At 46.0% G+C, this 27,144-nt stretch overlaps 1 protein-coding gene across 2 annotated transcripts in view; it reads left to right on the plus strand.

Annotated features, from left to right (window-relative positions):
• Nucleotides 1-27,144, plus strand: part of LOC125435056 (1-phosphatidylinositol 4,5-bisphosphate phosphodiesterase beta-1) — a 678,436-nt gene that overhangs the window by 143,281 nt on the left and 508,011 nt on the right. The window contains exon 2 of one of the 2 annotated variants that reach the window (XM_048501078.1): nt 10,991-11,065. The gene's annotated coding sequence lies outside the window, so the exon portion shown is untranslated. Of the gene's footprint in view, nt 1-10,990; nt 11,066-27,144 lie in introns of those variants that run through there. The other variant, XM_048501071.1, reaches the window with a different exon arrangement.

The raw sequence follows: 27,144 nt of genomic DNA on the forward strand, positions 1-27,144 counted from the left end.
CACACACACACACACACACACACACACACACACACACACACACACACCTGGGCTCAGGGTGGCTCACAACAATTTAAATCCATTACAATCAATAATCCTCCATTTTACCCTCTGATCATGTCAGATGATTAAAATCAGATAATCATTATCAGTGAGCAGTGATGGTGTGATCCCACTCAGGTGGAGTGTTGGCCATGCTGGTCAGTTCTGGAAATCAGTGGCTTCATGCTAGGGAGCCTGAGGGGCATTATAGGTGCCATCAGCGAGTGGCATGACATCATATTTGGTTTTACCACGGAGTTTCTAGTGATTCCTAGAGCAGAATGGTATCACCTCTGTGTTTTTCCCTGAGGTGATGAATCACCATTGTACCAATGGTAATATATATTTTCTCCCTGCCAGCCATTGGAGCAGCAGTAGGCAAGGTTTCAAAGTGGGATGTCTAATTCTGTATGTGTAGTTAGGTCCTAGCATATTATTTATTTAGAACATTATTTTGGTGATGCTGTTTTAGAACGGCTGGGATATTTTAGTTTATGCAATTTACTACACCTGCTTTTTCCTCCTCCTTAGCCCCAAAAACAAAAATAATACAGAACTGAAATAAAAGGCGTTAGAAGAGTTAGGATTTATACCCCTCCTTTCTCTCCTGTAAGGAGACTCAAGGTGGCCTACAAGCTCCTTTCCCTTCCTCTCCCCAGAACAGATTCCTTGTGAGGTAGGTGGGGCTGAGGGAGTTCTGAGAGAACTGTGACTAGTCCAGGGGTCTGCAAACTGTGGCTCTCCAGATGTTCATGAACTACAATTCCCATCAGCCCCTGCCAGCATGGCCAATTGGTCATGCTGCTTGCAGGGAGCTGATGGGAGTGGTCATGAACATCTGGGCTCCCCGAACCCCTGGACTAGCCAAAGGTCACCCAGGAGGAATGTAGGAGTGTGGAAACACATCCAGTTTACCAGTTAAGGCTCTGGCACTGAGGTGGAGGAGTGGGGAATCAAACCCGTTCCTCCAGATTAGAATCCACCTGCTCTTAACCACTACACCTCTTTTTTTTAAAGGCTTGTTTAAAAATGAGTTTCCTTTCACTCTCTTTTTCTTCCTGTGATCTTCAAATGTGTGTGATTGATGAGGCAATAGTAAAATTGGCTTTGAATAAATACGGCATCCTGGGGTCTCCCCAAGCAAACTAATTAGGTCCGTGGTGACGAACCTATGACACTCCAGATGTTCATGGACTACAATTCCCATCAGTCCCTGGCAACATGGCCAATTGGCCATTCTGGGAGGGGCTGATGGAAATTGTAGTCCATGAACATCTGGAGTGCCATAGATTCGCCACCACTGAATTAGGTGGTACAGAAAGGATAGTGGCTGAGTTACTTGAAGGGACTGTCCCACTTCAAGTGAGGGGTTACATTTTTGCAGAAGTTCCTCTACACTGAATAGTATGTGTGAAAACTGACACTGTATGCAAGCAACAGCAGCAAACAGCTGGACTAATGGACCATATGTGTTAATTCTGTACTTGCTGATTTCTAACACAGGGAAGGTTTTGTGAAATGTGTGACTTCCCCCCTCCCCCACACACAGTCTGAAGTAGTTCAGGCTTATCTACCATCTTGTTCTTCTGCATGTGTCAGCCAGCCGCGCACAGTGAAACCGGAAATGCCTCCAGGCAAGAAATCTGGTCCTGGCGCACTTCCTCTTTGCAGCGAACTGAGAGAGGAGGCACATCACGGCAAAAAATCTTGTCCCGAAGCACTTCCTCTTTGCAGCTTGGTGAGAGAGGAGGTGTCATGGGGCAGGATTTCGTGTCCTGGAGCACTTCCTGTTGCCCTGTGCATGCTTCTTGCTTTCCTTGGCGAAAGTGAGAGCAATCCTGTCACAACTTTTTGTGCCAGAGTCGGGCAAGGGCAGGGAACAGCCTGCAGTGGGTAACTCACCATAGTATGAAAAATCCCAACCAACCCTTTCCCATGCGAATACCTACAGCCTTCACACCTTCCTGTCATGATATATAAAAAAGAGAGTAAAAGTTCACTAAAGGGTCATTTCAAGTTAGCAGAAGTTTGCAAACCCCAGAGGCTGGAGACAGTCAGTCTAGGGGCGAAGGAGCAGTTAACCTTTTACACGATTGGTTAGTTCAACTGTAACTCTAGACCAAAGAGAGGCTGTTGCCTGGGCAGGGAAAAGTATCCTGTTGGATGTATGTATTGTATATGCTAGGCTAAATTCAGATAGAGCCAGTTTGATAGAGATAGAGACTGAGTTGAGTTCTGTATGTGTTCAACTTTGTTATTGCTGAAGAGTTCTGTATAGCTTTATAGTCTTGTATAGAATAGACTTGTGTAACCTTGCAACTGCAGAAGTAAAAGCCTTCTTGTGGAAAGAATATCTTGTGTAGAGAGTATTCCTTTCCAAGTGTGGTAGAAGGTTGCAGTGAGTGCAAGAAGCCTAAATCTTCTCATCTTACCAGAGTGACTCCACTTTAAACTCTGCTGATACTCCCCTCCCCATCAAGAACAGGTCTTTTCAGGGAGGGGTACCAGGTCTCTCCTGGACCACAGGTGGGAGGAGCGGGGTGCTTTTCACATGCTCTGTGTGCTACCTAGAGGTGCTTTACTGGAATGTGCATTTCTTTAAAGCTAACAAAAAAAAACGCTATGTGGGAACAAGTATTGTGAGTGTAACTCTTGGACTATAAGAGTGCTTTCCAACAATTCCTGCATTGCCGTGTGGGCTGTCATTTTCATACTCATCCACAGCGGGGTTTTTAAAAAGCAACTGTATGCTGCCCCTCCCTAAGTTTAAGAAACTTTTTATTGAACTTTTTCAGGGCTGAGAACACCGGTTTACATTTCCCCTCAGTATGGAACAAAAGAAACCCAATATTAAGAGACAAATAGCCTGGTAGGTGTAACCAAAGTGCAGTGCAGGTAGGCAGAGGGTGAAGGCAGCATTTGAATGCAGAAAAAAAAGTAAAAACTTCTTATTATAAAACGCAAACTGAAAATATGGATGGCATTAAAAAGTGTAGAAAGTGGGCTATTCAAAAAAAATGGCCAGAAAGAATGAAAATGGAGATGATGCACATTTCTCTGCCTGGTGCCAGATTGGTCTCCAGGCAGAGTTCAAAGTTCAAACAGTTCTGAGATAATAGATGATCGCCTAACTGGAGTTTTCATCATCTTATCTTCAGTGCTGTCCCACACAAGAACCATGCAGGCACAGACCAACACTGGAGATCTGACAAGAGGCTTCTAGAAGCTTTTGAGTACCTTCTGTCCTCTGGAGATGAGAATGGGCTGGTTTTCTGCCCAACTGGTCATGTGAAAGGAGGTGGGGAGAGCATTCTTTCCTCAGTTCTCTGTTCACTGCCATGGAGAGAGGACCTACTCTCCTACGTCTTAGTTGATAGTTCCATGGGAATGTCAGCTCAATGCATGGCAACTGTGAAAAAGGCAAACTCTATGCTGGGGATAATTAGGAAAGGAATTGAGAATAAAACTGCAAAGATTGTCATGCCCTTATATAAAGCCATGGTGCGACCGCACTTGGAGTCCTGTGTTCAGTTCTGGTCACCACATCTCAAAAAGGATATTGAAGAGATAGAAAAAATGCAGAGAAGGGCAACGAGGATGATTGAGGGACTGGAGCACCTTCCTTATGAGGAGAGGCTGCAGCGTTTGGGACTCTTTAGTTTGGAGAGGAGACGTCTGAGGGGAATATGATTGAAGTCTATAAAATTATGCATGGGGTAGAAAATGTTGACAGAGAGAAATTTTTCTCTCTTTCTCACAATACTAGAACCAGGGGGCATTCATTGAAAATGCTGGGGGGAAGAATTAGGACTAATAAAAGGAAACACTTCTTCACGCAACGTGTGATTGGTGTTTGGAATGTGCTGCCACAGGAGGTGGTGATGGCCACTAACCTGGATAGCTTTAAAAGGGGCTTGGACAGATTTATGGAGGAGAAGTCGATTTATGGCTACCAATCTTGATCCTTTTTGATCTGAGATTGCAAATGCCTTAACAGTCCAGGTGCTCGGGAGCAACAGCCGCAGAAGGCCATTGCTTTCGCCTCCTGCATGTGAGCTCCCAAAGGCACCTGGTGGGCCACTGCGAGTAGCAGAGAGCTGGACTAGATGGACTCTGGTCTGATCCAGCTGGCTTGTTCTTATGTTCTGATGTTCTGATGTTCTGCTGAGCTTGGATTTGAGGTCCTCTGTTGCGATCATGGGTGTCCTCTATGGTTCCAATATGTGGTCGATTACCTTTCTTCCAATTAGGGGGATTTGAGAAATTGCCAAGAGTGTCTGGGTCGGATCTTCCTTTAGTAGGGCCTCCATAAAGAAAGTGGAGAATCTATATGAGATTGAACAACAGGGATCTGAATTCTTATTTCACCATCCTTCCCCTAATTTTTCAGTCACAGAAGTGCTACACTCCTAGAAGAGTCAATGTCAGAACCTGTCAAAAAGACATGTGTAGATGAGCAAAATTTACATGACAGATGTGTCCACCCCTAGACAGGTGCCGTGTGTATAATCAGTGTCGTGTGCAATGATAGTAACGTGTGTATAACTGATAAGACCTGTGCACCTGATTGGTACCTGTATTGTATATAGTTGGCATGGAGAACACAGAGGAGTTTGCCTAAAAACATCTGTTGTCTGGCGAAGCACTTTGATAGTTATAGCAATAAATAGAACTTCTGCACTGTTGACTTGTGTCTGTCAGTTGTTTCTGCATTGCATTCTACAAGGTGGTCTACTCCGAGTAACCGCTGCTTCAACAGCCAAGTCCCACTTACCTCCCGTGGATGAAGAGGGGAAGAAACTAGACACATTGGGATGAAAAGGGGTACTCTTCTGGTGCATTAAGCTTCAGAGTTTCCAATTTCACTGCAGTGATGGGTTGCTATCAAACGTTCCTTCGGGAGCGTATGTCTCACCTGATTGATTCCTTATGAGAAGATCGAAAGACCTTAGGGAAAGTCTTATTTACTGAGAGTTCCAGCCTAGGAATGCAGCTGCTGAATGTTGCATGACAGATAGCTGGCTCTGCTAGAAGGTTGTGGCCTTGGGAGTAGTACTGAGGAGGCTGCTACACAAATTAGTCTGCCAAACACCAAATTTCTCTACATGCGTGACCAAAAAATGCACATATGTCTTAAAATGTGGGTATAAAAAACTATGTGGGGATGGCCTGCGGGACATTATGAACACGTATGTTGGAACACGCATCAAGGATCCGTAATGCATGTGTAGAAGTACCTGTGGTGCAGCATTCCCTGGAGCAAAAACATAGTAACAAGTACTTCAGATTCTGCGAGTTATACAGATATTGTCCTAAACCACAAGAATGGGCATTAAGCAACATTTATTGAGACAGGAAGCACTATGGATTCATAGATTAGATTTATGCTCTCATTGGGGGCTGAATTCAGAACAAGATTTATCTTGCTTCTTGTAATGCTAGTGGAAGGGATGTTAGAATGTTCCGTAGTACACCTGTTAACAAAAAAAGAAAATGGATAATGTTTAACAGCTTGTGATAGCATATACACAGGTACACTTACCTTTAAGAAAGTATTATAGGTAGGTTCAGCTATTTTTGATGAAAGAGCGGCCTCGCCTCGAACGCGGCCGCCATTGCGGGAGGCAGAGGGGGCCCCAGCGAAGGCCGTCTGCCCAACTAAGGGGTATTCTTCTGGAGCATTAAGCTTCAGAGTTTCCAATTTCACAAAGGCTTTGGGGCTGGCATGTTCACATGCGCACAGCAAGAGACTTTGTGCCCTGGCTCCACGTGCGCAGGAGCTGGGCCCCGATTGAACAATGTGTTCTTGCGATCCGCAAGAGCACATCATCAGAGTGGGCCTGGCAAGGCTAATAAAAGGCCCTGCCTCGTGGCACAGGGCTCACTCTGTCGATAGTTTAGGTGATTTACTTATCAACAGAACCCTGGTGTAATTTAGCAGAATCAGTGTGATCACTGATGAAGGGTGAACGAAAACACTGCATACTTTGGGTAGCATTCTGCAACACACTTGATTGATCTGTGCAGCATATTCTTATTGAACTCACCAGGAGTACTGTATGAGGCACAACAGATCAGGATGCCAGCCAAGGATGCCAGACTGACAAATGCTCATCTAAGACTGTTACCTTTGATTTGCAGGAAACACATCCAGAACTTGGAGCACACAATATTGGCTATTCTCCCCACTACTCTCCTGGTTCATCTTTGTGATTGTATGTTAACCTGTATGTTTTTCATTGGAATTTTGCATCCTATTTATACATTGAGTATTTGGATGAATATTTTACTAGCGTTTATAGGTTCCGGTATTTTGACTTTTTCACCTTACTGCACTTGAACCTTTATGCGCTATTAAAACCATCACTTGTGTGGTTTGATATTTGGTGACCAGGTACAACGGGCTGTTTTTTAGGTTAATGACTCTCACGCTGTACCCTACTCCCTGTTTTTGTTTGACCCCCAAATTAATCTGGTCTGTTCCCTGGCCAGCTACAAATGGAACAGTTAAAACCAGGAACCAACAGAGAATGCCCTAGAATGGAATGTTTGCTGGAAGGAGTACAAGAAAGAGAGAAACAACTTTTCCAGTTCCTACTGCTCCAAACGGTATTATCCACCTATTACATTGTTTGGTGGACTTGGGCAATGGAGGGCGGGGCAGGGGCAGGGGCAGGACTTGTACTAGGCCAGACAAGCTAGGAGCAAGTTTGACTCCAATGGTGCCTGTAGCCTCTTGGGGCCTTGTGATGGACTCATCTGCTGACTGGGCAGGTCTGGGAGCTGATGACAAGAGCCAGTGTGGTTACAGTGTTGGCATTGGAGAATTGAAGGTTGCTCGTTAACCTTGGGCCAGTCACAGACCATACAGGGATTCAGGCAAGGAGAAATATAAGCTGCTCTTAATGCAGATAAATGCGTTCCTCATTAATATGGCCATTCTCTAAAGATCTGAAAGGTGTTTAAATCTAATGTGCTGCGGTATAACAGTTTTGGCATTGGCAATGTTTGTGGATCTGAGCATCTTTTTATGCTAATATAGATAATTAGTATAGCTTTATTTACCCTAAATACAAATCAGATACACAAGAGAGACACTGTAGTCAGTGCCAAGTCTCATTAAAGTGGCTTGCCCTATTGTTGTGAAGCTGTGCTCAAATTGGTTAAGAAGAACATTGATTTATAAGCGTGTGTGCCCAGGAATGCATGTCTACATTAATCCTTGGCCATTCCTTTCTTTGTAGCACTGATGAAAGAGCTGTATGCCTTTCTCAAATGCATGTTTTAGGCTTTCTAAGGTGGCAACTTGCTGTTGCCTTATGCAGGCCTTGTGGCATGTTCGTGGGCAGGCCCTCTACCCCTCTCTCTGTCTCTCATATTCTTGTCATGATTTAGGCCCTCGTGTTCCCTGAGGTGATGCTAGGACTGTACCACTTTTGACTGCAACGAGTGATGGTATAGTCTTCCATTCCATAGAATAAGAATCATTCTAGGTGGAACCACAAGAATCACTTTACCCTGATGTGCTAGTTTAATTGGAGGAAACTTTGGTGGTACAAAGAAGCAGCTCCAGTCTGCAGTCTGTATTGGGTATACAGGGCACATTTACTGTCTGAAGTAAATCACTGTCTGAAGTGATGCAGGCCAGACGTGCCTCAGCAAAAATGAAACCATAAGCTGTCGAAGGCTTTCACGGACGGATTCAACTGGTTGTGGTGGGTTTTCTGGGCTGGGTGGCCATGGTCTAGTGGTCTGAAGATGCCAGCCATAGATCCATGTGAAACGTTAGGAACAAGATCCACCAGACTGGCCACACAGCCCAGAAAACCCACCACAACCAAACCATGAACATTTTTCTGTGAAGAGTATTGGGCAGTTACCAGTTTTCTAGGTAGACCCCTGGGGCTGAAAAAGGCAACCATTACTCAACTTTTTCAGCTGGAGCTCAACTCCCATTGCAGGCATCTTTCAGGTCCACGTGGACTTGGGAAACAGCAGCGAGGGGAGCAGAGCTTCAACTGAATGCTGCGCTGGGGTCCAGTATTCACTTGAAGCTCTTCCCACTACCATTTTTCAATCCCCATAGACCTGGGAAACAGTGACGGGAGCACTTCAACCAGTGGTGGGATCCAAAAAATTTAGTAACAGGTTCCCATGGTGGTGGGATTCAAACAGTGGCATAGCGCCAATGGGGCTCGGCGGGGCACAATGGGGGCGTGGCTGGGCATTCTGGGGTGGGGCATTGCTGGGCGGGGCTGTGGCAAGGACGCAGCCACTGCACCGGTCCTTTGGCGGGAAATGAATGCACACAGGTGCAGGCTGCCATGCACACAGGTGCACTTCCTGCTAGACGCTTCAAGTTCTGCGTGCCACTGCTGAGGAGTGGAGGAGGGGCGTAACTAAGGCAAAAATCACGTGGCAAAATCACCCATTATTAACCCCCTCTCGGCACACACAAATAATTAGTAACCTACTCTCGGGAACCTGTGAGAACTTGCTGGATCCCACCTCTGACTTCAACTGAATGCTGGACTCCAGAACTCAGTCGATGTTCCCTCCCCACACCAGCATTTCCCATGGATCTGGGAGAGCGAGCGAGCTGAATGCTTAGCTCAGTGCGGCTGAGCTTCTTAGCTCCTTGTGGACTTGGGACGTGGCAAGGGAGGAGGAGAACTGAAGGCTCAGCTCGGTGCTGCCAGACTCAGCGTTCAGCTGAAGTTCTCCCCACTGCGGTTTCTCAAGCCCACGTGGGCTCGAAAAGCTGCAGTAGGGAGAACTGATAAATTTCAGCTTCGGATTTTAAAACATGCAAAATGTCCTTTAAAAGCCGAATGAAGATGATGGGTGTTGGCTTCATTTGGCTTTACCCAAAATTTCTGGGTTTTTTAAAACCCAAACCTGAAATTTATCGAGTGAAAAAAATTGGCTTTCAGTTCTCTGCGGTGGAGAGAGCTGGTAAATTTCGGGTTTGGATTTTAAAATGCACAACATTTCCAGTAAAAAAGCCTAATAAAGAAGATGAATATTGGCTTCATTTGGCTTTACCGAAAATTTCTGGGTTTTTTAAACCCAAACCTGAAATTTACCAAGTGAAAAAATCGGTTTTCGGTTCTCTGCGGTGGGGAGAGCTGGTAAATTTCGGGTTTGGATTTTAAAATGCACAACATTTCCAGTAAAAAAAAGCCTAATAAAGAAGATGAATATTGGCTTCATTTGGCTTTACCAAAAATTTCTGGGTTTTTTAAACCCGAACCTGAAATGTATTGAATAAAAAAAAAATAGGCTTTCAGTTCTCTGCGGTGGGGAGAGCTGATAAATTTCGGCTTTGGATGTGTAAAATTTCAAGAAAAAAAACCCAAATAAAGATGATAAGTATTGGCTTTACTTGAATTTACCAAACATTTCTGGGTTTTAAAAACCCAAGCCTGAAATTTACCGTTAATTTTTTGTTCAGTCCTAATCTGTACGCTTCTTTCAACATTTTTTTAAAAGCCTCTTTACAAAGCAGCAAGGGTCAGCATTTAAAGGAACTGATATATGAACAGGATAGCTGCTGAGGCTCCAATTATGGATGGCTTCTGTATTGGGAATGAGTTTTGTAGCTTCTGTTAGGTTCATATTGCTGGGACGAGCTGTATGGAAGCACAGCTTCTAGCAGAAGTGGAGGGTGTTGAGTCTTTGGGACGGTGAGACCTCTTGGTATGCCTTGGGGCTGGTAGATAACCGGGGGAATTGTGCCCAGGGTTCTCTGCCTAGCGATAGCTAATCAGGATGGGGTTTCCTTATGTAAGAATTCTGAGTCCAAAGTTGCTGTTTCCACCAGACAGCATTGTAATGACAGGGGACATAAATATACACTCCGATTGTTACAGGCTCGAGGCTTCTTTGAGTAAATTGAGTTAAAAGGCTCGTAGAGCTAACGTGAAGTGTCTGGCTTGTTTACTACTGATCATGTACATGTATAATTATTGAGAATTTGTTTCCCAGTGTCTGGTTGGAGGGCAAATGCAGTGCTTGGTTCTATCACAGTGATGGCGAACCTTTTCGAGACAGAGTGCCCAAATTGCAACCCAAAAACCCACTTATTTATCGCAAAGTGCCAACACGGCAATTTAACCTGAATACTGAGGTTTTAGTTTAGAAAAAGCACTTGGCTGCAAGGCGTGCGTTACTCGGGAGTAAGCTTGGTGGTAGTAGATGGCTTTGCTTTGAAACAACCGTGCAACTCTTCCAGCGGGTGAATCACGACCCTAGGAGGGTTTACTCAGAAGCAAGCCCCATTGCCATCAACCGAGCTTACTCCCAGGTAAAGGATCGCGCTTTAGTTTAACAGCACTTAACAGGGTTACGTACACTACTTCCCCAAAACTAGGTCTTAGGTTTAATGCTAATAATCGAGCCCAGCGACCCAGGCCAGCCTAGATGTGTGTGGGGGGGGGGCACTCTGCACGTGCCCACAGAGCGGGTTCTGAGTGCCACCTCTGGCACCCGTGCCATAGGTTCGCCATCACTGTTCTATCACATCTCAATGTCCAGCACTGTCCTTATGTGTACTTAGCGAACAAAAAAAGTGTCATCATTCATACAGAATCCAAGCCTTTTGTAGGCTAGTAAATGAGCGATATCATTGATTGTCAATACTTTGGAAAGGTAGACCCTGCCAATCTCCTGGGTAATTTTGCTGGCTGGAAAATGTCAGTTACATTATATGCTGAGTCAGTGTCCTTTTCTTTGATTTCCGAGAACTTTAAGCCAGACAGCGAGACATCAGAATAATGGACCAAATCAAAGGTTAGAGTATGTTGTTTTAAATCGTATTTATGAGAATAGGTTATTTGATTAGCTAATGTCTTGATTGATAATCCTGCTTGATATTAGCAATTGCCCAGTAAGTGTTTTGACTACATCTCTTCCAATGAAGTTAAGATCTATTTTTTTCTTCATTCAGTTGCAGGAGACTGAGCTGTTAGATCTCAGTATCGTCAGAGATGCCAGATGTGGGAAACATGCCAGAGCTCCTAAGGTAGGAAAATATTTTATTTACATTCCAGATGTTATGGTAATGTGTTTAGTGATGTTTTTAATGGAATGAAGAAACAACCAAAAACATCCTGCAGACATTGTGACATTTGCTTTGCGTTTATTACAAAAGAGGCTTAAAACACATGGATTATTAAAGTATACTTTTACAGCAAGCCTATTGATCAGCACCTGTGTGACGGATTTGCCCACCCTGAAGGGTTGGTGTGTGGTTTTTTTGTAAGGCCCAGTGAGACAGGCCTTGGCAGAAGCCAGAAAGAGTCAACACCACACTCCATATAAGGAAGTCCTACCTGATTGGCTGGCAGAAGGCGCAGTTCGCCTAGTGCCTCAGGTAGAGGGAGCCATAAGGGCTGAATATATAAAAGCAGGGAGAAGCCTGTGACAAGAATTCTTTTGCTGTTGGATCTGATTCAGCTGGTGTGTTGACAAGAGTCAGACAGCTCTATTAAGCTGAGGAGGCTTGTTGGAGCTTGGTGGCCCTGAGTTTGGTGGAAAGTGACCCGTCAGTCAGTGGCTAGACAACTTGTCTGTCCAGACCTAGTGTCTGACCAACCCCAGTTCCAAATCCAGTCTGGGAAGTCAAGTCCAAAGGGGCAGTGAGGCCTATCAGGGGACTATGGGAAGGAGGCTTGTGTAAGCCAGGGTCCTTCCAGACTTAGACGTGGAGAGTGTGGGAACAGAAGGGTGTGTGGATCAGTTGAGGAACTAGTGTCTGTATGTGGAAAAGCTATAGAAGCTAGAAACTGTATGTTTAACAGCTAAGAAGCCAGAAACTTATGTGTGTGAAAGCTTAAGTATCCGAAAACTCTTTAAGAGAGAGAGCGTGAAGTGGCCATCTGCATGTGACCAAGCTTTGTTAAGAAACTGACTGAAACAACCTCTCAAGAAAAAGCTCTAACTTTCTGTAACCACAAGCATTAAAACCTGTCTAAACCAACTGAGAAGCCTTCCTTTCTGTTAAATAAACTTAAAACCTGATTTAACGTTACCAAAAGTGCCAGTCTGTGTCTATGAGCCTAAAAGGAGTAGTGCCTGTCTGTGTTCAAGCCAAAACCCGTTCTGACAGAGTTTCCCTCCATTTTTGTTAGAGGCTCTGGTGTTGATTCCCTCAGTCTTTGGGAATAGTAGGGGGGGGGGTGTTGGTGGGCCAGTGACCAGTACATATATATTGGTGGCCCAGGACTCGGCGGTGTTTAGTGACCATTAATATATAAGTGGTGGCAGCGAGAATGCGTAGGTGGCAGCATGCAACTCAGAAGACAATCATTATGCACATAAAATGTGGTGGACCTACTACAAATTGTCTCTGTTAGTAGTTTATTTGTATTAGCAGTTCATACAGCTGTTGTAGCAAAGTCCTGGTTTTCATTAAAGTAAGCAACTATTGCCTGGGCTGTACCACTTTTGTGTGCAGAGGGGAGCTCAGATGGTTGAATGGTCCTCTATGCAGATAAAGTTTCCCTCCCCGGAGATGATTGGATGGTCGGGTGGAAAGGCTTGAATCTATTCTTTTAGATAAACAAGTTATCTTGGTGAAGAGGAGCGTTCCATTGTAGACTCCACCTTCAGGCAGAAGTGGTTTAGCCCAAATATAGGTCGACCACTTCAGTGAAGTCTAAACTGCTTCGCCATGACGTGGGTTGGAGCTACCTTGACTCAGTTTGCTTTCCCTGCAGTTATTGAGTAGCTGTGGAACACTTCCTTTCTTGATTTGGATTGGGACTGTGCTGCTGGAGAAGGGAGTGGTGTTAGCCTTTCCTTCAAGGAGATGCAACACTGAGGGGTGCTTTTGTTCTCATTGTGGGACTGCACATGCACTGAGCATTTCTGCTGGTCAGCTGAACTTGAAAAAAATCCCCAGTTGTCTGTGTATCCTCACATGTTCTTAGAATCCATTTTTTTCTTTTCCTGCGTTTATATGTTGAATGAAAACTTGCCATGTTTTAACTCATCTGCCGTGTTCCAGACACGGCTTTTCAGGATTTTCGGCCTAGCATTTAATGCGCACGGATATGCAGACCAACCTCTAAAGTTATGCTTGATGACACTTGTGGAAAAACCCCCAAGTCTCACAAGCTGTGCTCGGAGTAAACGAGTGGTCTTCCTTGGGCTTTTGCTGCTAAAACTGGCAGCTGCTTTGCGTGCGAATCGGGTGCTTGAATATATATCCTGTGACTAAGAAATGGCTTTCTGAAAAAACATTCATTTTGAGTCCTTTTCTGAGGGCCTTCTGGAGTGCCAGGGGCTTTCTAAATGGCTGTGTTGCAACTGAACGCCCTCAGCGGCGGTCTATGATGTGCAGCTAAATATCAAATTAGTTGTTCCTGATTTCTGCTTTTGTGATGAATAACACGAGAACATTAATAATGGATAAAATGTTCCTTTTTAAAAAGCACATTTTTTTTTGAAAGAAGTGTTCCTGTAACCAAAAATGTTGCCTTGCCTAAAATATGTATGTAATTATTTGCTCAGTGGGTTTTGTTTCATTAAGTTATATAAAGGCTCCGGTTAGTATTGTTCCCAGGTACTTTGTCGCAAGCAACTGTAATTGAATGGTGCGCTTATTTTTTTTTAAAATGCTTTTTGAAAAAAGGTTTTCTCTTTCAGTCCCGAACACACACACACACACCTTGTACTTTTTTCAGGCTTCTCAACTCGAGCACCCTCTTCTTGGCTCTAGAACCGCACAGAAAAGTGTTTGGTAGGGTTCTTGAGCTGTGCCGTACCTGCGTGCATTAGGCAGCAGCTTATAGCTTGCTGAATTGGAGAGGCAGAGTAACCTCTGAGTTACTGTGGCAGAGATGCCATTTTAAGTAGGACAGGCAAAAGTAACCAAGTTGTGAAATTTACTTCCAGTGGAGACAGTGATGGTCCGGAATACAGATGGCTTTAGTAGTAGTAGTAGTAGTAGTAGTAGTAGTAGTAGTAGTAGTAGTAGAAGAAGAAGAAGAAGAAGAAGAAGAAGAAGAAGAAGAAGAAGAAGAAGAAGAAGAAGAAGAAGAAGAAGAAGAAGAAGAGGAGGAGGAGGAGGAGGAGGAGGAGGAGGAGGAGTTCAGATTTATATCCCCACTTTCTGTCCTGTAGGAGACTCAAAGGGGCTTACAAACTCCTTCCCGTTCTCCCCTCCAACAACAAACACCCTATGAGGTAGGAGGGGCTGAGAGAGCTCAGAAGAACTGTGACTAGCCCAAGGTCACCCAGCTGGCGTGTGTGGGAGTGCACAAGCTAATCTGAATTCCCCAGATAAGCCTCCACAGCTCAGGCAGCAGAATGGGACATCAAACCCGGTTCCTCCAGATTAGAGTACACCTGCTCTTAACCACTACGCCACTGCTGCTCTAAGACAGCGTTAGATGGATTTGTGGAGAATATGGATACTAGTCATATTTAGAAGTCACAGACCTCTGAAACCCTAATGCTTCAGGGGAAAGAGACAGCTTCAGGGGAAATCCTCAGCCTCTGTGCCTTGTTTGTTGGCCCTCCAGGACAACTAGTTGGCTGCTGCACAAAACAGGATGCTGCGATGGAGTACTGCGATGGACAGTTTTCTACCAAGCAAAAGCACTCTCCTGCTGAGGAGAGTATTGCCTATTGTGACTTGCCTCAGCCCTCCAGGTAGAGGAGAGTGACTTTAACATCTTAGCCGTCTCCACAAGACACCCTTTTCCTAGGTGCGAGGTTTTCCTCAAGGAGCATCTGGTCATAGGACTTCACATTTCCTGTCTGAAGTGATGCAGGCCAGACGTGCCTCAGCAAAAATGAAACCATAAGCTGTCGAAGGCTTTCACGGACGGATTCAACTGGTTGTGGTGGGTTTTCTGGGCTGGGTGGCCATGGTCTGGTGGTCTGAAGATGCCAGCCACAGATGCACGTGAAACGTTAGGAACAAGATCTACCAGACTGGTCACACAGCCTGGAAAACCAACCAAACCATAAACATTTTTCTGCGAAGAGTATTGGGCAGATACCAGTTTTCTAGGTGCAAAGTTTTACTCAAGGAGCATTTGGTCATAGGACTTCACATTTCCTGTCTGAAGAGATACAGGCCAGACGTGCCTCAGTGAAAATTAAACCATAAACATTTTTCTGTTTTTTAAAACAGTTTTTACAGTTTACAGTTTACAGTTACATGCGCTTTCTGCCCGCCACGACTCTCCCATTCTGCGCATGCCACAAAAGCGGCTTGTGATTGGTTGAACGGATGAGGTATCGTTTCGATGCTTCCCTGCTTCGAAGCTTCGAAGCGGTATCGACCTTGTTCCAGCAGAAAAGTGTAGTTCATAACTGTGACAAGGATGTCGCAGTTCTGAGAGGGGGGGGAACTGAGACAAAACGATGTTGAGCTCGGTGGCAGTGGGGATTCACTGTTTGTGAGGCTGGTGGGACTGAGAGAGTCCTGAGAGAACTGTGACTAGCCCAAGGTCACCTAGCAGGATTCATATGGAGGAGTTTACCACATTAGAGTCCGCTGCTCATGTGAAAGAGCGGGGAATCAAACCCTGTTCTCCAGATCAAAGTCCACCTTAACCACTGCACTATCCTGACTCACAGGAAATTGCTCTCATTGGTGCTATCTTTTGTCAAACATTTTTAAGCACTTGACCTAATAAGACTTCCTGTGATGACCTTGATGTCCATTTCCTTTCCTCTTGCAAAACAAAAAACACCAAACACAACCCATATTTGCATATAAAACGTATGACAGATGGCGTGTACGTTATTAAGGGCATCGTTCATCTCACGGCGAGTAACGTTAATAAATAAGATTTTCAGAAACAGGAAGCTGAGCGTTCCAAGCTTAAAATGCTGTTCATGGCTAGGTTTACAAATTGGTTTTAAGTAGTTGTAGAAGAAATTGGATTGGCCAAATGTCAGGTTGCCGTGAATGTTGTAACATTTGGTTTTCCAAAAGGTTCTGCTCCTGCAATTATGTGATAAGTGGAAATCTCCGCAGCTTTCAAAAACGGAATTAGATTTTGACTCCTCATGTCTCTGGGGCACAAAGCTGAGGAGGATGAACCATAAATTAAACTCCAGAAATGAAAAAAGGGGGGGAGGTGAAATGCATTTCTTAAAAGGTTGGCTTTTAAACTTGGCTTTCGTTAAAATTTCTTCTCAAGCTTAGCTCTGTACTCTAAACCAACCTGTAAGTGTTGCTGGTACCTCCCCCCCCCCCCGAAATCGCTTACGCCATGGGGGCCCAACTCTAGGGCTTCAGCTGTTCATGGACTACAATTCCCATTAGCCCCAATTGGCCATGCCAGCAGGGGCTGATGGGAATCGTAGTCCGTGAACATCTGAAGCCCCAGAGTTGGACACCCTTGGCTTACACTATGCAGACTTTGTAGCTCTCCGTTCTGAACTGCTAAAAGCGTGTAGAGCTTGTGACATGTGTCTGCGTAGTGGAGAATGGGAGAAGCAGAGATATTACCTTGCTCGATACAAACTTGGAAGAAGCCCATTTAGCACAATGCGAACTGGCAGAAGAAAAATAGTGTCCAGCTGGAGTTGTCTGGTTGAATCTTTCCAGTTTAATACAACAGATGTCAGAAAAGGAGTGTGCAAAGTGATTGTTGTCATGTTGGCAAAGTTTTCGGTGGTTTTGGTTTTCTTTGCATAGCTGAAAGTCCTGCTGAACGCATCACATAGGCCCCTTCCGCACATGCAGAATAATTCACTTTCAATCCACTTTCAATGCACTTTTGAAGCTGGATTTTACTGTGCGGAATAGCAAAATCCACTTTCAAACCATTGTGAAAGTGGACTGAATGTGCATTATTCTGCATGTGTGGAAGGGGCCATAGCCTTGAATTTAACAGCTTTGGGGTACACGGGCAGCTGTTGGCCTTTGTTCGCATTGAGGAACGCCCACTTGGAAGCATAGCTTCTCAAACCTTTGAAAAGCTTTCTTAAGAGTAGTATATATAGCACCAGTTTTCTTCTTTTACCCTGCTTCCCCCAGCAAGAGAAAACTGGACCATGACCTACAGCTTCAGTGTTGAAGAGCTAGAAATTATAGCGTAGGTGCAGTTAGCAAATGGAAATTCAAATTAACATGGATGTTTTAACATCCTGAAGTTTCAGACAACAGTTTCTATGGAAACTAGAATCTTTATATAGCTCTGAGGATTTTGCTAACAAGCCAAAATCGTGGAGTGAGTTGGGTGCAGGGCACATTTCCACATGGTGTACATTCATTTTTAAATGTGATGTGAATTTAATTTGTTTCTGTTTAATAGTCATGGGGGAAGGTTGTGTGTTTTTCAAGGAGTGCGCGAGATTTTATCAGGATGCCTTCATGTCTTTGGGTTGCTGTGAATGTTGTAGCATTTGGTTTTCCAAAAGGCTCCAAAAAGCAGTCGTTACGACTGGTGGCCGTATAGACAGATTAAGGACAGATTTGAAGGAGATTAACAATTATGGGGATCTAAATTGGGGGGGGGTCACAATTTGAGGTACTAAATGACAATAATTTGATCAAGAGAATGATGATCATCAGAAAATGTATTAAACAAGTCTGACCTTGGACACTGAAGATGAGATTGTGAAAGAATTAATTATTAAGTGGGCAAAAAATGTAATGTTAGAAACTTGGCAACAATGTGGAGAAATGATGTGAAGTTCACAGATAGCTATTATATTAAAGAGTACTATTACAAGATTTATTATTGCTGGTATGTAAGCATATAAATGAACAAAAATGCAGAAAAGTATCTCGGGTTGGAACTATGGTGAGGAGAAAAGGACAATGTATCATATGGTGGACGTGTGAAATAGAGAAACGATTTTGGCAGGATATTCTCAATGAGATTTCAAGAATCTTTAATGATACATTAACATTGAACCCAGAGTCCTATAAATTTTCTCAGCTGCTTGGACCTCAACTGACCGAACTAATACTTTATGTGAAATAGAGTATAGATATGTAAAAGATAAACCAATTATGGGTTTTAAGGTAGAATGGAGACTGTGGATAAAATACATCAGGAAAAGATTCAACTAGAGATATGACTATTGGTTATGACATATAAGGAGAAAAATTAATTATTATATGGAATACTTTTTATCTTCTGTTTGGACAGATGATAGTCAACAACTGTAATTGTAAAGGATATTTTGAAATACTGGGAAGAGAACTTGATCATTTATTTGGTGTCCTTCAATAATAACTATCAGGAGTCTTGTGTTTATTTTTATAATATAAACAATTAATATGGATTGGACATTGTGAGGAAATGTAACTGGTATTCTCTTCCTCTTCCTCTTCTCCTTCTTCTCCTTCTCCTCCTCCTCCTCCTCCTCCTCCTCCTCCTCCTCCTCCTCCTCCTCCTCTCCTTCTTCTTTTTCTCCTCCTCCTCCTCCTCCTCCTCCTCCTCCTCCTCCTTCTTCTTCTTTTCCTCCTCCTCCTCCTCCTCCTCCTCCTCCTCCTCCTCCTCCTTCTTCTTCTTCTTGCTTGGGGCAGCTTGCAAAACCTATAAATGCATTAATCACAAGGTGATTCTGTCACCTAATAGTATATAAGTGAATCAACCCAAATGGGGTAAAAATGATTGAGTTAAAATGTACAGCACAGTAACCCACAACAGTATATGGATCGTTCTGTTTCATCCAGAGCTCTTCACAGTGCAAGAATTAAACAAACTGGATGCAGTAGCAAAGGGGCTCTGAGAAACAAAATCTTCAAAGTGCATCAGAAGAGAGGCAGTCAAATTGACTTTGGGATTCAATACTGAGGGTGGGCAGCTGCTAATCCACATGCTCACCTTCCTCGTTGCAGGGTTTTTGGGCAGGGTATCGCCAGTTGGAGGTCGCCAGCTAGGTGTGGCCATTCAGAACTGTAAAACTGAAAGCCAGCACTTGAAACAAATTGGAAGCCTGTTTGAGTAGCCGTGACCTTGTACTCTACGCTTTCCTTCAGCCCCACCCCCCTTGAAGTTTAGGTTATAAACCCTGCTAATTGTAGATCAGATTTTAATTAACAACCAAGGGGGGCGGTTTGCATGAATTACTAGAACGAAGCTTACAGACCTGTTTTGCGTGCTTGCCTCGTGGGAACTGAAATAGAGCGGTGTGGGAATTTCTAACAGTTTCTTTATTCCTTAACTTAATGAAACTATGGATATGCATGATGTTGTGTTACTTTGCTTTTAAATAGATAGGCTTACAAGCTGTCATGATCTTCTAAAAATATCACCATTCAAAGACAGCAGGTAAGTAAAGAATACCAGCTTTGCATTGCAGGGAGATTTGTCTCAGACTTCCGTTTGTCACAATTTCTGTTTTTAATTCTTGGAAAAATTCATGACATTCTTTGCTTTGACTGCCTTGGCGTCGAATTAGAAACTCTTAAGTAAGTGATATCAACGTTGTCTGCGGCCCACGTTAAACAAAACACCGAATATGGGCAATGTGGAGAATTGTTTCTCAAAATTCTCTGTGGGCATTCTCTTCAAGAAAAAGTGTAAAGGATTCAATGGTGTTGATGGTGAAGTAACCTTGAGTGCATTCCACAGCCCGGGCGATGGGCCAGCTTCTTCGGCGGAGACCTTATCTCTGCGCGGGAGATGAGGACTCCGTTCCCATGGGAAGCAGGAAGGGGGGATGGGGTGAATGGTGTTATAACCTGTGCTTCTGGCGGGAAGTGTCATTCCTGCCACTGCGTGTACTTGAGCTTTCTAAGATGTCTTAATAAATGGACTTTTACTCCCAAAAGCCTTTTATTTCTGCTTCTATGGAATTCCTTACATTGTGGCAGGAAACTTTAAACCATCTACTTTACTAGTGTAGTGGACCTCTAGTGTCTCGACATGGAGAGGTTGAATGTTACTGCGGAAGGTGCGGTAGCCCCCAAAGAGGGCTCCGACCTTTCCCTTCTGGATTTGGAGGAACCGGCAGGAGAACGGGCCTCGCTGGTGGCTCTTTCCCGTCCTCGTATCAGCACGAGTCTTCCTTTACTCCGTTGGAACGAGGGACGTGGCGGCGACCATGGGGACTTACATGAGTGGTTTGGGGCTGTCTATGGATAAGCGCCTGTGGATCGGATCTCTACCCGTTTTAGGTGTGGATTACAAACCTCAGATGCAACCTGTCATGGAGGAGGCGGGCCTGACCACCTTTCATCGCGGCAACCCAGGAATCCATTGAGCGGTTCCTGGACTTCGTATTTTGGTGATGCTCCCAAGGAACCACCGTGGCACAGCACTGGGGCCCGTCCAAAGGACACGGGACTAAACCTGGAATTGGGAGGGTATCCGTATCGCTTCCCAATCGGACCCCTGATCCCGGTCCGGCGACCGCGCCTGAGGTGCCTCGGGGAGCCACCGGTGGCTTCTGGCGGACTACGGTGTCTCCGATGTCACCAAGCTTCCAGATGAAGAAGAGTCCGAAGAAAGCCTGCACTCCCAGCCGGATCTGTTCCCTCTCCCTTCGAAGGAGAACTGGGATGAGGCAGTGGGGCGACTGCGAGATGCCCAAGCGGCATGGACCCGTGAACGTCAGCTATGGGAGGAGGAGCGGGCACAGTTGCAGCAAGAGCGCGAAAACCTGCAGAGGGACCGGGAACGGCAACGCAAAGAAGTCCAGCTCGAGTTGGACCGTGCCAAAGATGCGCTCCAACGACAATATGCCCAGAATCTGTCAGTCCATGATAAAGTCCTGGAACACTCCAGACGGGATTTACAACGGCAGCTTGGCGTTCAGGCCCTGCGCGACGCAAAGTGAGCTCACTGAAGCCCTTAAGCGGGACGAACTGGCTAAATTGGAGCGAGAAAGCTGCTTTGCATGCGCACCAGGATGCATTGACCCGGCAAGGAGAGGGAGCTGGCTGCGTTGGAGAGGAGCTAAGGAGGCAGCAGACCAGGAAACCCCAAGTTGGAGTCTATGCTGTTACTGATCGCGCCCGGTGCCAGGGGGGCCACGTATCTGGGTCCTGCCACCCAAGCGCAGCAGCACCGCCAGCACCCGATTCCGGCCCCGTTACAACAGCTGCCTGCCCAACCTGCCCAACCCGCGCAACCACCACCCCAGCAGGCACCAAGAGCCGTTGAGCGGGGCTACTATCGGCGATACCAGCCCGTTTTGATGGGACCGCTTCCAAACTTCCCTACTTCATTTTGCAACTCAATGCCCACTTGGAAGACTATGATGATTTATACCGGTCTGAGCGCGAAAAAATACGGGACATCGGCTCCGTCCTGGATGGGGCAGCAGCCGACTGGTTAAGTGACTCTTCTAGATTTGCAGGATGAAGACTCTCGCACGGTGCCCGCATTCCTCAAGCCTTAAAGCGGCTTCCAAGATCCAGGCGCCGAGAATGAAGCTATCCGCACCATCAAAACTATCCAGCAAGGCAACCGCCCGTTTGCAGAATTTGCCCGTGAATTTCGTCTGCGGCTGCTCGACTTCCTCCCTGAGTGGCCTGAACGCATGAAATCACGAATACTTCTCGGATGCTGTGGGCGGCAAGCTGCGTGAAACGGTGTTTTAATTCGGGTCCCTGAAGTACTATTGCAGATTGGATCCAGTTGGGATCCCAGGTGGCGTCGTTTGGAATACGCCGTGCGGTGGCCGCCTACGTAAAACCCACTACTGTGTCCACCAAGTCAAGCCCAGCTGCCCCTACGAAACCACCTCGGAACGCCGTCGCCGACTGGGATTGTGTCTTTACTGCGGAGGGCCAGGTCATCTAGCCGCCAACTGTCCCAAGAAGCAGAAACCAACCGCTCCAGCTCCGCGCACCCCAGCTGCCAAACCACCGCGCAGGTCAGGGCCGCCTCTGACGGGCTCGTCTAAAGCGGTCATCGAAGGCGACCCAGAGGAGGGGGAAGCAGCTGTTTGCCTTTCTTCCGCCCCATGGACATGGGCCCGACTCCTGACGCGGTGAGTGAAGGCAGCGCTCCCATTACTGTCCAAGCATTTCTGGCCAACCCGCTAAACACACTCGCATCATAGCCTCGGCCCGGATTCTGGCTGCTCCCACTGCTTAATGCGGCCCCAGGTGGCAGAGGAGCTAGGTCTGGACCAAATTCCCCTGGCCAAGCCCATACCATTCACCCAAATGGACGGCAGCCCCTTGGGAACGAAGGACCCGGCCCAGTATAAAAACACAGCGGTCCTCCTCCGTTCGCCGACCATTGGGAGAAAAATTAGTTTTATCTTGGCACCAGTGGCCAAACACTCCATAGTTTTGGGCATGCCTTGGTTACTGTTACATGAACCAAAGTTCATTTGGAAAGAGCGGATCTTAGAATTCACTGACCCTCCCTGCGGTGAACACATGAACTGGGGGGAAAACCCAACTTCTCCTGACACACACCCCTCCCTGGCTTCTTCAGCGATTGCTCGATCTTATTGGCATCCACCTGCATATCATGATCTAGCCAGAGTTTTCAGGAGCAAGAATGCGATCAGTTGCCACCCCACAGAGACACTGACTGCAAAATTGTTATACAACCAGAGGCTAGCAACTACCCAAAGGTAGAATCTATCGCATGAGCCCCAATGAGGAGAAAGAACTCCATGCCTTCTTGGACCAAGAACCTTGCTCATGAGGTTCATCACGGCGGGCTACCAAACACACACACGCTGCTCCGTTTTGTTTTGTAAAAGAAAGATGGGTCCTTACGACTTTGCACAGATTATCGAGGTCTCAACGCGGTCTCTCTGTCCAATAAATATCCTTTGCCTTTGATCAAGGACCTTTTAGATGCACTTTCGGCAAAGGCATTTTACTAAATTGGACTTGAGAGAAGCTTACTACAGAGTCAGAATTGCTGAAGGCTATGAACACTTGACTGCGTTTAACACAAAGTTTGGACAGTTTGAATACTTAATAATGCCATTCGGGTTAAGTGGGGCCCCCGGGGCTTTTATAGCCCTTATCAGCGAAGTTCTTCATGATTTATTGTACAAAGGGAGTTGTGGTATACTTAGATGGCGTTTTAATTTACTCACAAACCATGGAAGAGCATGAGACATTGGTTCGGGAGGTATTGAAGCTTGGCTCGACAACTCTCTCTTTGCCAAACTCTCTAAATGCAGTTTTCACAGACCTCCATTGACTATTTGGGTTACGGATCTAGCCGAGGGCTTGAAAATGGATCCTGCTAAAATTGACGCAGTCCTCAATGGCCTGCCCCCACCAACCGCCAAGAACTCCAATCTTTTCTTGGTTTTGCTAATTTCTATCGTGACTTTATACCCCAATTAAGCTGAACTGACTCTCCCTCTCACAGACCTCTTTACGCACTAAGGGTAAAGATCCACTGTCCGCTAAGCCCGGGGCCCCCCTTTCCCTGGTCTGAGGAGTGGCAAACAGCCTTTCACCTCTCAAAGTCTGCTCTTACCACCGAACCTATCCTAACGCCCCCTGACCCAGATCTCCCGTTTGTGGTTCCCGTGGATGCCTCGGACAAAGCACTTGGGGCAGCCCTGTTGCAGAAAAATAAAGATGGTAGGCTGGTTCCGTGTGCTTATTTGTCTAAGAAATTCTCTGGTGCTGAACTCAACTGGACTGTGGGAGATAAAGAGACTGCGGCCATCAAAGTGGCACTCTCCACTTGGCGCCACTGGCTGTAGGGAGCCAAACACCCCTTTCAGGTTTGGTGGGATCATAAAACTTGGCAGCGCTCTTTCCACCCCCTCAAGATGTCTGCAAAACAACTTCGTTGGGCCGATTTCTTTCGCCGTTTCTGCTTTTTTACAGTCCATTTTTTCCCTGGAAAAACCAATATCAACTGGCTGACGCGCATCTCGGCGCCTTCACCCGGGAAGGAGGGTGGAGCTGCCTTCACGCAGATGACATTCCAGCGCAAAGACTGTTCCTTTCCCCCTCCCAGTTGGGGTTGGCTGTCACCCGATCTCAAGCACGTTCCGCTCCTCCTCCACCCCCATTCCCTAGCCTCGTCTCTCGCTTTCCTCTTGGGAACTTCGAAGAAGGCGTGGGCTGCACGCAAACCTGGCTCAAAGCGGAAGAAAGTGAAGCGCTCCTGCAATTGCGTTTTGGAGAATGGAGTTTGGCCGGAGGGGACTGTTGGTACGTGCCTCCCCCCCTCCTCATAAGTAGCAGGTGGTTCTTGAAGCTTGCCACGATGCACCGTCTCGCTCGCTGGACATTTTGGCTTTTTTAAAAAACTCTGCATTTAGCCCGCCGGCAGTTCTGGTGGCGCCGCAATGCGCTAAAGACATTGAGGCATACATTATGGGCTCGCTCGGTTTGTGCAGAAGCCAAAACCATCACGGGAGAAAAGCCCCATGGGCTGTTACCGATACCCTCTCCCGGTGGCCTCCCGCCTGGAGGAAGTCATCTCCATGGATTTTATTACAGATTTGCCCGAAAGTCATGGCAACCACGGTTTTATGGGTGGTGGTACGGACTTATTTTCTAAACAAGCCCATTTTCATTCCATGCTGCGTCCATCCCCTCCGCTCCTAAGTTGGCACGACTGTTCATTCAACATGGTGATTTCACCGTCTCCATTCCGCCCCCATTAGCAGGTACAGCGTCTCCGACCGCATGACCCCCCAATTCATCCTCAAAGTTCCTGGAAGCGTTTTGGGGTTCGTTAGGGGCCGCTGCCGTCGCCAGCCCCCTACCAATGCCTTCCAAAGTGACGGCGAGAGGCGGAGAGAGCGAATTCAGAACCCTGGAGCAGTATTTACAAGATTGAAATACACCAACTACCACCAAGACAATTAAGGTGCGCGAAGCTTATTCCGTTTGCAGAGTACGCCTAGCAATGCAATGCAGTTCATAGTAGTACAAAGAAAACCCCCTTTGGGAAATTGTGTCACCAGAATGGCTCGCTCCTTTCGAACACCGTTGCCACAACTACCACGCGAGCGGCTTTGGACCCCCAAGAGTTTCAACAGTGGATTTCATCCCTAGTCGAGGGATGGAAAGCGGTCCAGACCGCTTTTACAACAAACAAAGGACCTCCCCAAAAACTGCAGGCCGGATAAACACCGCTCAGGATTTTCCTCTGCGTAAATGGGCTACCTGGGTGTATTTATCTACAAAAAATCTCAGAGACGATGCATAAATACTCCAAACTTGGCAAAAGATTTGTGGGACAGCACCGGGATTACTAAAGTGATTAATGATGTCACTGCTGCGCTTAGATTTTGCCTAACTCTCTTAGTAAACATTCATCCTGTCTTCCATTCCAGCTTTGCTCCAAGGAGGCTCCCGCTTCGAATGCTCTGTGCACGACCAGCGGAGAGGCCCCTGTACCAACTATTATTGATGGTCACAAGCACTTCTGGCAATTGACGCATATTCTGGACTCTGCGACTTTGTCGCATAGCATTGCCTGCAATATTTAGTCTCTATGGGTTGGGATATTCCTCTGGGTATAAATCAAATGGGTTTAAATTACCTGAAAATATTGGGAAGCCTCCCCACCCTTATTTCTGCTTTCCAATCAGCGCCTTTCACAAAGCATGAAACCTGGGGGAGGGGAGGGTCTCTCTTTAAGGGAGGCAGAGTGCGGTAAGAGCGATTCAATGGTGTTGATGGTGAAGTAACCTGCTGAGTGCATTCCCACAGCCGGGCGATGGGAGCCCCAGCTTTCTTGTTGGAGACCCTTATCTCATGGCTGAGATGAGGACTCGATTTCCCATGGGAAGCAGGAAGGGGGGATGGGGTGAATGGTGTTATAACCTGTGCTTCTGGCGGGAAGTGTCATTCCTGCCACTGCGTGTACTTGAGCTTTCTAAGATGTCTTAATAAATGGACTTTTACTCCCAAAAGCCTTTTATTTCTGCTTCTATGGAATTCCTTACAAAAAGAGCATCTTGGAATCAAAGGCATATCTGTTTGAGATGTATAACACCAGCATGGTGTAGTGGTTAAGAATGGTGGATTCTAATCTGGAGAACCAGGGTTGATTCCCTACTCTTCCTCATGAGCTGCGGACTCTTACCTGGTGAACCGGACTCCTCCACATGAAGCCTTCTGGGTAACCTTGGGCTAGTCACAGTTCTCTCCAAACCCTCTCAGCCTCACCTATCTCACAAAGTGTTGGTTGTGGGTAGAGGAAGCGAAGGAGTTGTATGCCACTTTGAGAGCCCTGTGGTTGAGAAAAGTGGATATAAATTCTTCTTCTTCTTCTTCTTCTTCTTCTTCTTCTTCTTCTTCTTCTTCTTCTTCTTCTTCTTCTTCTTCTTCTTCTTCTTCTTCTTCTTCTTCTTCTTCTTCTTCTTCTTCCTCTTCCTCTTCCTCTTCTTCTTCCTCTTCCTCTTCCTCTTCCTCTTCCTCTTCCTCTTCTTCTTCCTCTTCCTCTTCTTCCTCTTCTTCTTCCTCCTCTTCTTCTTCTTCTTGACCAGATGCTGACCACAAACACAGCAGTTTCTCCAGCTGCTATTCACTCATTTCTGGTGCAACAAGTCGGTATGATATAGGAAGCAGTGTGTAGATCTATGATGCAGAAGAATCAGCTTCAATTCTTTACTGTGTCTAGCCTCACTCTCTCATCCTGACTCACTTATTAGGAACACTGCTGTAAGGATAAAATGTGGAGGTCAAAAAGATACATGCACCCCTGACCTCCTTGGTCAAAGGGGAGTCAGTTCAGTTTATTAAACACAATAATAGACCAGTACTGATGAAGTTCAGAACAAAAACATTATGCAGCAACAGTACAAAAAAAATACCAAGTTAGCCGGCAGATTTACTAAACAAGGCCTTCCGCATTGTATAGGCATTGCAGCAAAACTTCATTACTGTGTGTGAAACTGAGAGAGGTCTGAAGAATTGTGAAAAGTCCAAGGTCACCCAGCTGGCATGTGTCGGAGGGCACATGCTAATCTGGTTCACCAGATAAGCCTCCACAGCTCAAGTGGCAGAGCAGGGAATCAAACCTGGTTATCCAGATTAGAGTGTGCCTGCTGTTAATCACTACACTACGCTGACTCTCTACGGTTGGCTCCACCCTCTGACCCACCCCCCGGAATGCCTTCAGCCATTCCGGTGCAGCTGTCTGCGCTGGCAGAGCTGAGGAATGGTAGCAATTTCTGGGTTGAGCACTGTGAAGCGGCACAGCGCCCGCCTGCACATCATCC

Source organism: Sphaerodactylus townsendi, linkage group LG01, assembly GCF_021028975.2.
Source record: "Sphaerodactylus townsendi isolate TG3544 linkage group LG01, MPM_Stown_v2.3, whole genome shotgun sequence".
Classification (NCBI taxonomy): Eukaryota; Metazoa; Chordata; class Lepidosauria; order Squamata; family Sphaerodactylidae; genus Sphaerodactylus; species Sphaerodactylus townsendi.